The following is a 15221-nucleotide window of genomic DNA, read 5'->3' on the forward strand; positions in this document are numbered from 1 at the left end:
CCCAGAAAACACTATAAAGCCTTCAGGTTCTGGGGATGGTCCCAATCAAGGACAGCACGGATCTTCCCCAGATCCATCTGAAAACCCGAAGATGACAACAGGTACCCCAAAAACTGCACTTCCAGGATGGCGAAAACACACTTTTCTAGTTTGGCATATAGTTTGTTATCCCTTAATATCAGAAGCACCTGCTTAACATGCCCCCGATGTGTCTCGAAATCAGGTGAGTAAACCAAAATATCATCCAGATAGCCCACCACAAACCTCCCCACCAAATGATGGAAAATATCATTAACGAAATGCTGGAACACCGCAGGTGCATTCGTCAGACCGAAAGGCATAACCAGACTCTCGAAATGCCCTTCAGGGGTATTGAACGCAATTATTCATTCAACCCCTCTCTGATTCTAACCAGCTTATAGGCTCCCCTTAAATTCAACTTGGAGAATACCTCCCACAACCTAGCTGAACAAATCTGGAATCAGAGGAAGAGGGTATGGATCTCGGATGGTAATTTGATTCAATTCCTGGAAATCTAAACAGGGACGTAGGCCGCCATCTTTCTTCTTCAGAAATAAGAACTCAGCCACCACGGGTGAAGATGAGGGTCTGATATGTCCGTTCTCCAGACTTTCCGCAATAAAATCCTTCATGGTTTGTCTCTCAGGGCCAGAAAAATTATACAGTCTGGACTTTGGTAGTTTAGCTCCAGGGGTCAGGTTAATAGGACAGTCATATGCACGATGAGGAGGCAAATCCTGACGCCCCCTCTCAGAAAAAATGTCCTCAAAACCAGACAAAAATGCTGGTAAGGTCTCTGTAGAGTCTGTAGCAAGGGAAATATTTAAACAGTTCTCATGGCAGTAACCTCCCCACTCAATGATCCCCCTGGATTGCCAATCCACCAATGGATTATGTTTCACCAACCAGGGTAGACCCAAAACAATTGAGATGGGAAGACTGTCCAGGACAAAGCAAGGAATTATCTCACAATGAACCGACCCCACCCTCAGTCTTACATTATGTACAATCTGAGTCATAGATTTCTGTGCAAGTGGCGCTGAGTCTATGGCAAAAATAGAAATGGGTTTAACTAAAGTACAGCAAACAAGCCCATGAGTTCTCACAAACTCAGCATCAACCATGCTGACTCCAGCTTCACTGTCTACAAACACAGGAATTTTCTCAGTCCTGCTCTCTAGCACCACCTCTGCTGTCAGGACAAACTGAGAACTGCAGGCTGATGATAAACACACTCCCTGATTATCCAACTCCAGACTACCAAGGGTTAATCAAGTTTCCTTTTGCTTAGGAATTGAGGGACAGCCCCCGATAAAAAAAAACACACACCTTTTTTTTGCGGATCTTCGTGGGAAATGTATGATGCAGAGGCACCCCCTAACTGCATGGGTTCTTCCACCTCCCCCAGTACTGGTTCACCCCCAGACTGCTCCCCCGGCAAAGGGGCATTACCCCGAAAAGAGGGCTCCAGAGTGGTCTCACCCACCTATCCCGAAGACGTTTATTAACACGTATAGCCAACGACATGGCAGTCTCCAAGGACTGAGGGGCTTCATATACTGCCAAGGCATCTTTCAACTTTTCAGTAAGCCCCTCACAAAATTGACTTCTAAGGGCTGAGTCATTCTGTGACGCCCAGCTGCGCTTGGTATCACAAATCCTAGAAGGGTGTATTGAAGGATTCCTCCACAAGAGGCCCCCATAACCATTCACACATCTCCACCTCCCACCTCAGACCACCAGAGGGAGCCCGTCAGGGATAGATAAAAAGGGAAGGTGGAGCCAGGCAGCAGTTAGTGAGTCTATTCTGGTTTAGCAGTGAGTCCAGTACAGCCTGAGAAGAGTTACCTCAGAGGACAGAGCCTGTTCCAGCTCCTGCAGGTGCTAGCCTGCAGTGGAGCTTATCCAGATCAAGACTCAGTTGTAGCTCAGAGAGGTGAGCTTTAGGTGTGCCGGCGCCATAAGATCGGTGACGCGCGGCAAGCTGCCGTTAGTGTGAGTAGCCTAGTGAGGGCCCGAGTAGGCGAAAGGCGAGTGTAGAGTTAGTACAAAGGGGGCAGAGGAGCTTAACTGGCTCACCCCGAAGCAGTTACCGGACACCGGGTCCGAAGCTTGCCGGGATCTCCACGACCCAGTAAGATATAACCAGAATCCCTGGAGAACTACAAGTGCCAGGATCGCTAAAGTGCTGATAAGTACCAGAGCCAGGAGACACATAGGCCCGTAGCTAAGGTGCGTGTACTCCAAGAAAAGGCCGTACCACAAGGTCAGCCAGCGCAGGACAGAGACAAAGTTAGGCCTAGCTCTAGGCAGGTCAGAAACTTACTACGCAGAGGCAAGAAACAGGAGGCCCTACACCGGCTCATTGGGGAGGATCCTGACGTGCACCCTTCACCCTACAGTGCTCCGGGATGTGCCTGAATTTCCATCAGTAAAAGGTACTGAAGTGACTATCGTGTCTGTCCCTGTTCTTGTTCTGATCCGGCTGGGTCTCGCCTGTCCTGCATTTCCCCTTCATACACTGCCCTGAGGCCTAGCTCCACCTGTGGGGAGCTATACCATCAAGCTGCCTTATCATCGGCCTCAGTGGACTGCGCAGCTCTGGTGGTTCTCACCAGAAGCCACAGGTGGCGTCACGAACTTTCATAAACTTAAAAAAAAAAATATCTACCCTTTTAAGGAGAGACCCCAGGGTACAGGCCCGGGAGCCGACCACCGCGACATTCCCAAGGTAAAGGCTCGGGTACCGAGTTATCCCCATTCCCCTGGGCTAGTCAATTCTATTTTGTATCAGTTGCCCATCTGCGAAATTCAGAACTGTACGTCTCCACTGACCGATCCCCGGCCGAAGGCCTAGACTCAGCCAAGGCGACTCGGTCAGGGTCATCATAGATGAGGGCCAGGGCCCCGAAAAAACCCTCCACAGACTGGAGACAAACCAAGTCCTGCAGCAAAGAGAAAGTCCAGGATTGCAGCATTGAGATCACAATTCCCACTCGTTGCTCCTCATTACCGGAGGAGTAAGAATGAAGTTTAAAGTACAGTTTGCATGCCTCCTTGAACACAAAAAACTTGTCCCTACCTCCTGATAACCTGTTGGGTTCATGCTGGACTGGTCTACCCGCAGAGATCCCAACATTAGGGATCTGCAGCCGCTGTTGCTGCTGCTGAACCTCATAGCGGAGGTCAGTCACATCCAGAGACAGACTGTGCAGCTAATCTGCGAGCTCTACAACGAGATCCATGAATGAAGGGAGAGAGAAAAAAAACACACACAAATAAAACCACGTGTCAGGTTTTTTTATTCTATTTATGCTCGGCCGGTGATAATGTCACGCAAGGTGTGGGAAAGTAAGTAATGGCAGTAATGCAGTTTAGACGTCATCCATTCAATGTTTGCACCGATGGTGCACGGCGGTGGCTGCTCACCACTTTGTGTCTATATTGCAGTCACCTCATCCGGCACCTGTTCACATTTGCTTCATTCTTATAGTTACATAAAAGAATCTAAAAATATCTTTACCCATAAATCATTTCATGTACGTGAAGAGACCAGAAGATCTTAGATGGCACATTTCAGACCAGTCCCAGAAGTTCTTAGATTTCAGACCAGTGCCAGATGTTCTGAGATTTCAGACCAGTCCCAGATGTTCTTAGATTTCAGACCAGTCCCAGATGTTCTTAGATTTCAGACCAGTCCCAGATGTTCTTAGATTTCAGACCAGTCCCAGATGTTCTTAGATTTTAGACCAGTGCCAGATGTTCTTGGATTTCAGACCAGTGCCAGATGTTCTTAGATTTCAGACCAGTGCCAGATGTTCTTGGATTTCAGACCAGTCCCAGATGTTCTTAGATTTCAGACCAGTCCCAGATGTTCTTAGATTTCAGACCAGTCCCAGATGTTCTTACATTTCAGACCAGTGTCAGATGTTCTTAGATTTCAGACCAGTGCCAGAGGTTCTTAGATTTCAGACCAGTCCCAGATGTTCTTAGATTTCAGACCAGTGCCAGATGTTCTTAGATTTCAGACCAGTGCCAGATGTTCTTAGATTTCAGACCAGTGCCAGATGTTCTTAGATTTCAGACCAGTGCCAGATGATCTTAGATTTCAGACCAGTGCCAGATGTTCTTAGATTTCAGACCAGTGCCAGATGTTCTTAGATTTCAGACCAGTCCCAGATGTTCTTACATTTCAGACCAGTGCCAGATGTTCTTGGATTTCAGACCAGTCCCAGATGTTCTTAAATTTCAGACCAGTCCCAGAGGTTCTTAGATTTCAGACCAGTCCCAGATGTTCTTACATTTCAGACCAGTGCCAGATGTTCTTACATTTCAGACCAGTGCCAGATGTTCTTAGATTTCAGACCAGTGCCAGATGTTCTTAGATTTCAGACCAGTGCCAGATGTTCTTAGATTTCAGACCAGTGCCAGATATTCTTAGATTTCAGACCAGTGCCAGATATTCTTAGATTTCAGACCAGTCCCAGATATTCTTAGATTTCAGACCTGTCCCAGATATTCTTAGATTTCAGACCAGTGCCAGATGTTCTTAGATTTCAGACCTGTCCCAGATATTTTTAGATTTCAGACCAGTGCCAGATGTTCTTAGATTTCAGACCTGTCCCAGATATTTTTAGATTTCAGACCAGTGCCAGATGTTCTTAGATTTCAGACCAGTCCCAGATATTTTTAGATTTCAGACCAGTGCCAGATGTTCTTAGATTTCAGACCTGTCCCAGATATTCTTAGATTTCAGACCAGTTCCAGATGTTCTTACATTTCAGACCAGTCCCAGATGATCTTAGATTTCAGACCAGTGCCAGATGATCTTAGATTTCAGACCAGTCCCAGATATTCTTAGATTTCAGACCTGTCCCAGATGTTCTTAGATTTCAGACCAGTGCCAGATGATCTTAGATTTCAGACCAGTCCCAGATGATCTTAGATTTCAGACCAGTCCCAGATGATCTTAGATTTCAGACCTGTCCCAGATGATCTTAGATTTCAGACCTGTCCCAGATGTTCTTAGATTTCAGACCTGTCCCAGATGTTCTTAGATTTCAGACCTGTCCCAGATGTTCTTAGATTTCAGACCAGTGCCAGATGTTCTTAGATTTCAGACCAGTGCCAGATGTTCTTAGATTTCAGACCAGTGCCAGATGTTCTTACATTTCAGACCAGTGCCAGATATTCTTAGATTTCAGACCAGTGCCAGATGTTCTTAGATTTCAGACCAGTGCCAGATGTTCTTAGATTTCAGACCAGTGCCAGATGTTCTTAGATTTCAGACCAGTGCCAGATGTTCTTAGATTTCAGACTAGTGCCAGATATTCTTAGATTTCAGACCAGTGCCAGATATTCTTAGATTTCAGACCAGTCCCAGATATTCTTAGATTTCAGACCTGTCCCAGATATTCTTAGATTTCAGACCAGTCCCAGATATTCTTAGATTTCAGACCTGTCCCAGATATTCTTAGATTTCAGACCTGTCCCAGATATTCTTAGATTTCAGACCAGTGCCAGATGTTCTTAGATTTCAGACCAGTCCCAGATGTTCTTAGATTTCAGACCAGTCCCAGATGTTCTTAGATTTCAGACCAGTCCCAGATGTTGATACATTTCAGACCAGTCCCAGATGTTGTTACATTTCAGACCAGTCCCAGATGTTGTTACATTTCAGACCAGTCCCAGATGTTGTTACATTTCAGACCAGTCCCAGATGTTGTTACATTTCAGACCAGTCCCAGATGTTGTTACATTTCAGACCAGTCCCAGATGTTCTTAGATTTCAGACCAGTGCCAGATGTTGTTACATTTCAGACCAGTCCCAGATGTTGTTACATTTCAGACCAGTCCCAGATGTTGTTACATTTCAGACCAGTCCCAGATGTTGTTACATTTCAGACCAGTCCCAGATGTTCTTAGATTTCAGACCAGTGCTTCGCCTGCTGATGTTTTCTGGCACTGGTCACAATTTTATGTCTGAGTTGAGTAAAACTAACCATTCTGAAATTGGAAGTATACAGAGCTTTAAGAGAAGGAGCGGGCACTTTATACTGCCATAGGCCTTGGAAGTGGAAAATAACATATACAGGAAGGTTTTCCCAGCGTGGAGGCATTTATTCTTGCCTTTAAAGTATTTTTTCCTCTATGCTTTATAATGTGAAAGCTGTTATAATAAATCACACAGAACATAGATGTCGTCTGCAAACAATGTACCAGCACATCCAAAGGAGCAGGTGAGTAACAAGAGCCCAGCTCACCGACACTGACATCTGAAGCCATCATGGAGACCAGTGGTGCTACCTTCACTGCTGCCCTGATCATGGCCCTGGGCATTGCTCATAGCTGGAGACCAGTGGTGCTACCTTCACTGCTGCCCTGATCATGGCCCTGGGCATTGCTCATAGCTGGAGACCAGTGGTGCTACCTTCACTGCTGCCCTGATCATGGCCCTGGGCATTGCTCATAGCTGGAGACCAGTGGTGCTTCCTTCACTGCTGCCCTGATCATGGCCCTGGGCATTGCTCATAGCTGATGACAGCAGATATATTTAATGCTTTCTTCAACATCGTTTGGGGTTGTAAGAAGAATTGCCAATACCTGTGAACAAACCAAGCAGAGATCTAGAGACATATAGACCCAGACATGTGTTAAGGTTCGAAAAGTTGCTGCTCCTTTCTGTATCTGACTTTGGGACAATAAAGAAAACCAACATAAATTGGATGCTGTTCTCTTTTCAGAAGATCAATATGTATATATGTCTGAAGTTATCTCACACTGGGCTAAAGAAAAGCTTTATAGTTGTCTCCCCATGTCATCGTAACATGACTGGATGATGTGAGATCGGGGGTTTGAGGGGCCGGATCATCACCCCCAGAACTCATTTTTAATGACATTGGCAGCATGTTTTGAGCCGATCAGATGCCTCCTGATCATATTACATGATGGATAAGTATCTGCCTGGATTTCTCAGCATTGATGTGACATGCCCCCTGGGCTGTGGGGTACTCGGCAGCCGGGCCTCTGGTTGCCGGGGGATATCACGGTGGCTGGCCCGGTCCGTGACCCAGGGCGGTCAGTGAAATAGGGGATATTTATAGGGGATTTGTCGGTATTTTTCGTGACGCCACCTGTGGTGTCTGGTGAGGACCACCAGCGCTGCGACAGTCCTCTGAGGTAGGTGTTAGGGCAGCTTGAGATGGAACGGCTCCCCACAGGTGGAGCGGGCCTCAGGGCAGTGAAAACGATGCAGGTTGCGCTGGGCGTTGTGGTGCAGGGGAAGCGATGGCGCAGCAGAAGTAATGGACAGAGACAGTGGCTTCGCTTCATTACCTTTACTGGTGATGCTGCTGGCACGGTCCAGGGTACTCCAGGTGAAGGGCGCACTTCTGGACTCTCCCCAGTGAGTGGGTATAGGGCCTCCTGATCCGTTGCTTTATCCTCTAAGCTTCTGGCCTGCCTGGAGCTGGGCCTAGCTTGGTTACTCTCTCTCTCTGCACCTGCTGACCTGGTGGTAGGGCCTTCTTCTTTGGAGATCACTCTCCCTGGACGCTAGGACCTCCGTGACTCCTAGCCCTGGTACTTTAGTCAGTGTTTGGTGAACCTGGGACCTGTAGTTCTCCAGGGGTTCCGGTGGTTCCTACTGGGTATTAGGAGTCCCTGTAGGCGCGGACCCGGTGTCCGGTACAGTAATCGGGGTGAGCTTACTATGCTCCTCTGCCCCCTTAGCTCCACTCTCTTTTTCCTCTCGCCTTCGGCTACACTCGGGGCCCTCACTACTTGGCAGCTGGCGTGCTGCATCTTCACCGCTCTCTGAGCGTCGGCACGCTCTCGGCTCACTCGGAGCTGTGTTCCTCTCTGAACACTCACTAACTCTGGACTCAAGCTGAGCTGCCTAACTCCACCCTCCCTTTATATATCCCTAACGGGCTCCCTCTGCTGGTCTGAGGTGGTATGGTGGAGGTGTATCTTGTGGAGAAGTCCATCCATGCACCCTTCTGGGTTCTGTGGCACCAATGCGCAGCAGGGCGCCACAGATGTCACCAAGAAATGGGCAACGTTGATGACTGTAGATGAAGTGGACAGCCAAGGAAACGTAATGCTACAGATGAAAGACACATCATGTTACTACCTTGTGAAACCGGAACATGTCCCGCAGTTCCATCAGCTCAGAACATGCAGCAACCAGTGGGACCCTACTACACCCATCTAATGTTTGGAGAAGTATGACCAGAAGTTGTCTTCCTAAAAGAACTGCGACCAAAAACCAAACCTTCAACATGGAAACAAGGCAAAGTGACTTAACTATTCATGAAAACACAGGGACTAGGGTGCATAAAAATGTCAGCAGGTCTCTGGACTGAGAAATCACAATGTGAAATTTTTGACTGTTAGAAGCAGATTGTTCACCGAAGGCTGGAGAGCGACACAATGAGGGTCTGCAGGAGCAGTGAAATACGGTGGAGCATCTTGTCTGGAATCACCGTCACACACATGAAAAGACAGAAGGATCTGCACAAGCCTCCTACACAGAAGATCTGGGGGAAGGTCTCCAAGATGTTTGGCACAACCTCCTGACAAGATCCTCCATAACCTGTGCACAAGTGTAACTAGAATTGGTGATTTGATGCTGTTTTATATGGAAATGGTGGTCAACAAATACTGATGGGATGTAGATCTCTTACTTGTTCAGTCACTTTATTTTTTTGTCATTTGATAAAAATAAACTATTAACTCTTCTATTTTGAAAGCTTCTTACTTTCCAGCATTTTCAACACTTGCCTCTAACTTTTACACCGTACTGTACATCATCTGCCTCTGTTATATGGGTGACCAAAGCCCAGGATAGGCAGCCAAAAAGTGGACTTGTAAATCTCAAAACAGAGTAATTATATGATCAGATAATGCTCTTCGTTACGCCTGATTTTTGTTTTTAGTTCTGCAAATAACTGTTCAAAAATTGTGTTCTACTGCAAACTCTTCCCAGGCCACTATACAAGCCCTGTGCAAAGTATTGCCTGGTCCCATGGGTGGGTGAGTTCTCCAAAAGAAATAATGTACATTACGGTTATATAATAGTTGTTGGTCATCTGCGACTGGGGTGTCCTGTCAGCACTGGCATAACTAGAGTCCAAAGGGCCACGGTGCAAGATTTGGACCAGCCCCCCCATCCTGGTATATCCCCTTTACCCCCGAGGGGGGTTTGCACGTTAATAACCAGGCCAATTTTTACAATTCTGACCACTGTCACTTTATGAGGTAATAACGGATCCCGCTGATTCTGAGATTGTTTTTCGTGACATATTGTACTTCATGATTGTGGTAAAATTTCTTCGATATCACTTGCGTTTATTTGTGAAAAAATCGGAAATTTGAAGAAAAATTTTTCAATTTTCAAACTTTGAATTTTTATGCCCTTAAGTCAGAGAGATATGACACACAACATAGTTAATAACATTTCCCACGTGTCTACTTTACATCAGAACAATTTTGTAACCAAAATTTTTTTTGTTTAGGGAGCTATAAGGGTTAAAAGTTGACCAGCGATTTCTCATTTTTCCGTCATAATTTCCAAAACCATTTTTTTTAGAGACCACGTCACATTTGAAGTGACTTTGAGAGGTCTTTATGACAGAAAATACCCAAAAGTGACACCATTCTAAAAACTGCACCCCTCAAGGTGCTCAAAACCACATTCAAGAAGTTTATTAACCCTTCAGGTGCTTCACAGGAATTTTTGGAATGTGGAAGAAAAAAATGAAAATTTAACTTTTTTCACGAAAATGTTAATTTAGACCCAAATTTTTTTATTTTTGCAAGGGTAACAGGAAAAAATGGACCCCAAAATTTGTTGTGCAATTTATCCTGAGCATGCAGATACCCCATATGTGGGTAAAAAACACTGTTTGGGCGCACGTCAGGGCTCAGAAGAGAAGGAGCGCCTTTGACTTTTTGAATGTAAAATTTGCTTGAATTTGCGTTTGGAGAACCCCTGATGTGCCTAAACAGTGGAGACCCTCCACAAGTGACACCATTTTGGAAACTACACCCCTCAGGGAACTTATCTAGATGTGTGGTGAGCACTTTGAACCCCCAGGTGCTTCACAGAAGTTTATAACATGGAGCAAATAAAAAAGTCTAACTTTTTCCACAAAAATGATGTTTTAGCCCCAAATGTTTTATTTTCACAACAGTAAGAGGAGAAAATGGACCCCAAAAACTTTTGTGCAATTTCTCCCGAATACGTCGATACCCCATATGTAGGGAAAATACAGTGTTTAGGTGCACGGCAGAGTTCAGAAGGGAAGGAGCATTGTGTGACTTTTTGAACGTAAAATTGGCTGGAATTGAGAGCGGACGCCATGTTGCGTTTGGAGAGCCCTTGATGTGCCTAAATAGTGGAAACCCCCCACAAGTGACCCCATTTTGGAAACTACACCCCTCAAGGATTTTATCAAGGAGTATAGTGAACATTTTGAACACAGAGGTACCACACAGAAATTGATAACATTAAGTCATCATATTGAATAAGTTGTCATAGAATCATAGAATCATAGAATCATAGAATGGTAGAGTTGGAAGGGACCTCCTGGGTCATCTGGTCCAACCCCCTGCTCAAAGCAGGATTCACTAGATCATCTCAGACAGATGTCTGTCCAGCCTCTGTTTGAAGACGTCCATTGAAGGGGAACTCACCACCTCTCGTGGCAGCCTGTTCCACTCATTAATCACCCTAACTGTCAAAAAGTTTTTTCTTGTCATTAGTCTTGAGCGCAAGTGTTCGCTACTTGAGTTTGCATCGGGTACTCAGGTATGCACCATGTATTGCGCGTGCTCGAGTGACATGCTGGAGTCCCCGCCCCGCATGTTTTACGGTTGTTAGACACCCCAAAAAAAACATGTGGGGATCGCTCGTGCATGGCAGGCAATCCCTGCGAGGTTTTTTTGGCCACAAAGCATATGGGGCGGAGACTCGAGCATGTCCTTCGCGCATCATTTTTTTCCCTTACTTTTGAAAAAATCCCAACCCCAACACAACCCTAACCCTAGCACAACCCTAACCCTAGCACAAACCTGACCTTAGCACATCCCTAACCCTAACACAACCCTAACCCTAGCAGGACCCTAAGCCTAGCACAACCCTAACCCTAGCACAACCCTAACCCTAGCACATCCCTAACCCTAGCACAACCCTAACCCTAACACAACCCTAACCCTAGCACAATCCTAACCCTAGCACATCCCTAACCCTAGCACATCCCTAACCCTAGCACATCCCTAACCCTAGCACAACCCTAACCCCAGCACAACCCTAACCCTAGCACAACCATAACCATAGCACAACCCTAACCCTAACACAACCTTAACCCTAGCACAACCCTAACCCTAGCACAACCCTAACCCTAGCACAACCCTAACCCTAGCACAAGCCTAACCCTAGCACAGTCCTAACCCTAGCGCAACCCTAACCCTAACACAACCCTAACCCTAGCACAACTCTAACCCTAGCACAACTCTAACCCTAGCACAAACCTAACCCTAGCACAAACCTAACCCTAGCACAGTCCTAACCCTAGCACAACCCTAACCCTAACACAACTCTAACCCTAGCACAAACCTAACCCTAGCACAAACCTAACCCTAGCACAGTCCTAACCCTAGCGCAACTCTAACCCTAGCACAACTCTAACCCTAGCACAAACCTAACCCTAGCACAGTCCTAACCCTAGCGCAACCCTAACCCTAGCACAACTCTAACCCTAGCACAACTCTAACCCTAGCACAACTCTAACCCTAGCACAACCCTAACCCTAACACAACCTTAACCCTAGCACAAACCTAACCCTAACCCTAACCCTAGCACAACTCTAACGCTTTCTATTCTGATTTTTTGGAGGCAGAATAAACAAAAAACAGCAATTCCGGAATTGTTTTTAAGTTGTTTTTTTATTTTGTTCCGCGTGTGGTAAAATTGATAAGGCAGCTTTATTCTTCGGGTCAGTACGTTTACAGCGGTACCACATTTATATCGTTTTTCTATGTTTTGGCGCTTTTACACAATAAAAGCCATTTTATAGAAAAAATAATTTTTTTGCGTCTCTTTATTATGAGAGCTATAACTTTATTTTTCGGCTGATGGAGCTGTATGGCGGCTGTTTTTTTGCGGGACAAGATGACGTTTTCAGAGGTACCATTTTTATTTACATTCGTCTTTTTGATCGGGTTTTATTCCATTTTTTGTTTGGCGGTATGAGGATAATGCATTGTTTTTTGCTTCGCTTTTTATTTTTTACCGTGTTCACTAAAGGGGTTAACTAGTGGGACAGTCTTATAGGTCAGGTCGTTACAGACGCGACAATACCAATTGTGTGTACTTTTATTTTATATTTTATATTTTTTGGGGATTGTTTTTTTAATTTTTTTTAAATATTTGTACAACTTTTTTTAAAAAAATTTTTCACTTTCTGGCACTTTTTCTTACTTTTACACTTTGTCCCACTATGGGACTTTCAGTTTTTGCAGCCTGATCAGCAGTATAGCATAGAGAGCAGCAACGCATGACCAAAGTAACTTCCTGCTGTCTGGTGACCTGGATATTGTCATGACGACATCCGGGTCACCATGACAACCACCAGGACCCAGCAGAGACAGCACGGGACGCTGAAGAGTAGGTAAGTATCGGCGCTTCCCTCCCCTTGCTCCCGGAATGCTGCGATCGACTTCGGGGGTTAATGTGCTGGGAGCGGTGCAGCGCCGCTCCTGGCACATAGTACCGGGTGTCAGCTGTGAGAATCAGCTGACACCCAACGGCAATCGCCTCACACCACCTGTGTGCGCCCGCGATCGCATTCTGCGTAATAGTACATCCCTGGCCTAATAGGCCCAAGGCACAAGGACGTACTATTACCACAAATGTCAGAAAGTGGATACATATATATACGTGTCCCTCATCCTGGTATATATATATGCCCTCCATTCTAGTTCTAGTACATATGTTCCTTCTTGGCATATATATGCCCCATCCTGGTATACGGTATATATATATTTATATATATATAAATATATATATACTGTATATATAGCATTCTGAATATATGTACCCCTTCCTGGTGGCCCCATCCTGGTATATACAGCGGTGTGAGTGTTTGCCCCCTTCCTGATTTCTTATTCTTTTGCATGTTTGTCACTTAAATGTTTCAAATCACAAAACAAATGTAAATATTAGACAAAGATAACACAAGTAAACACAAAGTGCAATTTATAAATGAAGGTCTTATTATTAAGGGAAAAAGAAATCCAAACCTACAGGGTCCTGTGTGATAAAGTGATTGCCCCTCCTTTAAAACATAAATTATCTGTGGTTTATCACATCTTTGGAATCCGAGTTCACTTTCCCTCGCCACACATAGGCCTGATTACTGCCACACCTGTTCTCAATCAAGAATCACTTATATAGGACCTGCCTGACACAGTGAAGTAGACCAAAAGATCCTCAAAAGCTAGATATCATGCTGCGATCCAAAGAAATTCAGGAACAAATGAGAAACAAAGTAATTGAGATCTATCAGTCTGGAAAAGGTTATAAAGCCATTTCTAAAGCTTTAGGACCCCAGCGAACCACAGTGAGAGCCGTTATCCACAAATGGCAAAAACATGGAACAGTGGTGAATCATCCCAGGAGTGGCCGGCCGACCAAAATTACCACAAGAGCGCAGAGACGACTCATCCAAGAGGTCACAAAAGACCCTACAACAACGTCCAAGGAACTGCAGGCCTCACTTGCCGCAGTTAGTCAGTGTTCATGACTCCACCATAAGAAAGAGACTGAGCAAAAATGGCAGCATGGCAGAGTTCCAAGACAAAAACCACCGCTGAGCAAAAAGAACATAAAGGCTCGTCTCAGTTTTGCCAGAAAACATCTTGATGATCAACAACACTTTTGGGAAAATACTCTGTGGACTGACGAGACAAAAGTTGAACTTTTTGGAAGGTGTATGTCCCATTACATCTGGCAAAGAAGTAACACAGCATTTCAGAAAAGGAACATCATACCAACAGTAAAATATGGGGGTGATAGTGTGATGGTCTGGGGCTGTTTTCTGCTTCAGGACCTGGAAGACTTGCTGTCGTAAATGGAACCATGAATTCTGCTGTCTAACAAAAAATCCTGAAGAAGAATGTCAGACCATCTGTTCATGACCTCAAGCTGAAGCCCACTTGGATTATGCAGCAGGACAATGATCCAAAACACACCAGGAAGTCCACCTCTGAATGGTTTAAGAAAAACAAAATTAAGACTTTGGAGTGGCCTAGTCACAGTCCTGACCTTAATCAGATTGAGATGCTGTGGCATGACCTTAAAAAGGCGGTTCATGCTCAGAAACCCTCCAATGTGGCTGAATTACAACAATTCTGCAGAGATGAATGGCCAAAATTCCTCCAGAGCGTTGTAAAAGACTCATTGCCAGTTGTTGCAAATGCTTGACTGCAGTTGTTGTTGCTAAGGGCCCAACCAGTTATTAGGTTTAGGGGGCAATCACTTTTTGACACAGTGCTTTGTAGGTTTGGATTTCTTTTTCCCTTAATAATAAAGATCTTCATTTAAAAACTGCATTTTGTGGTTACTTGTGTTATCTTTGTCTAATAATTTAATTTGTTTTGTAATCTGAAACATTTCAGTGACAAACATGCAAAAGAATAAGAAATCAGGAAGGGGGCAAATACTTGTTCACACCACTTTATATCCCATATATATCCCTATGGAGACATGAGTATCAGTGAGTGCTCTCGTCCATTGGCCTGGCTGTTTTTAGAAAGACCGCATGGACCATGGCTCATCCCACTGAACACCTGCACTCCTTCTCCATGGGCATAATACTTCTCAGACAACACAGTGTGTGGGTAAAACAGTGTGGCAATACTTTATTGAATCACCAAACAGACAATAACATATAGAACAGGACCGGGATTAGAGCTTCTGTGACTTTGGGGCTTCCAAGGCCGACTACCCCCACCAGTGGTACCCCACTTTTGGCAGGCACCCACAGAGAGGCGGTAACAACAAGCTTAGGAATCTGACAGTCAATTGAGGTACGTGGCCAGGTGACCTAATTGTCACAACCTAGCTTCTCCAAACATCTCCACGGGGCCAGGTGACCTGATTGTCACAACCTAGCTTCTCCAAACATCTCCACGGG

The sequence above is a fragment of the Phyllobates terribilis genome, unplaced genomic scaffold (genome assembly GCF_046119375.1).
Source record: "Phyllobates terribilis strain yellow unplaced genomic scaffold, ASM4611937v1 Scaffold_1__5_contigs__length_1240528914, whole genome shotgun sequence".
NCBI classification, from domain to species: Eukaryota; Metazoa; Chordata; class Amphibia; order Anura; family Dendrobatidae; genus Phyllobates; species Phyllobates terribilis.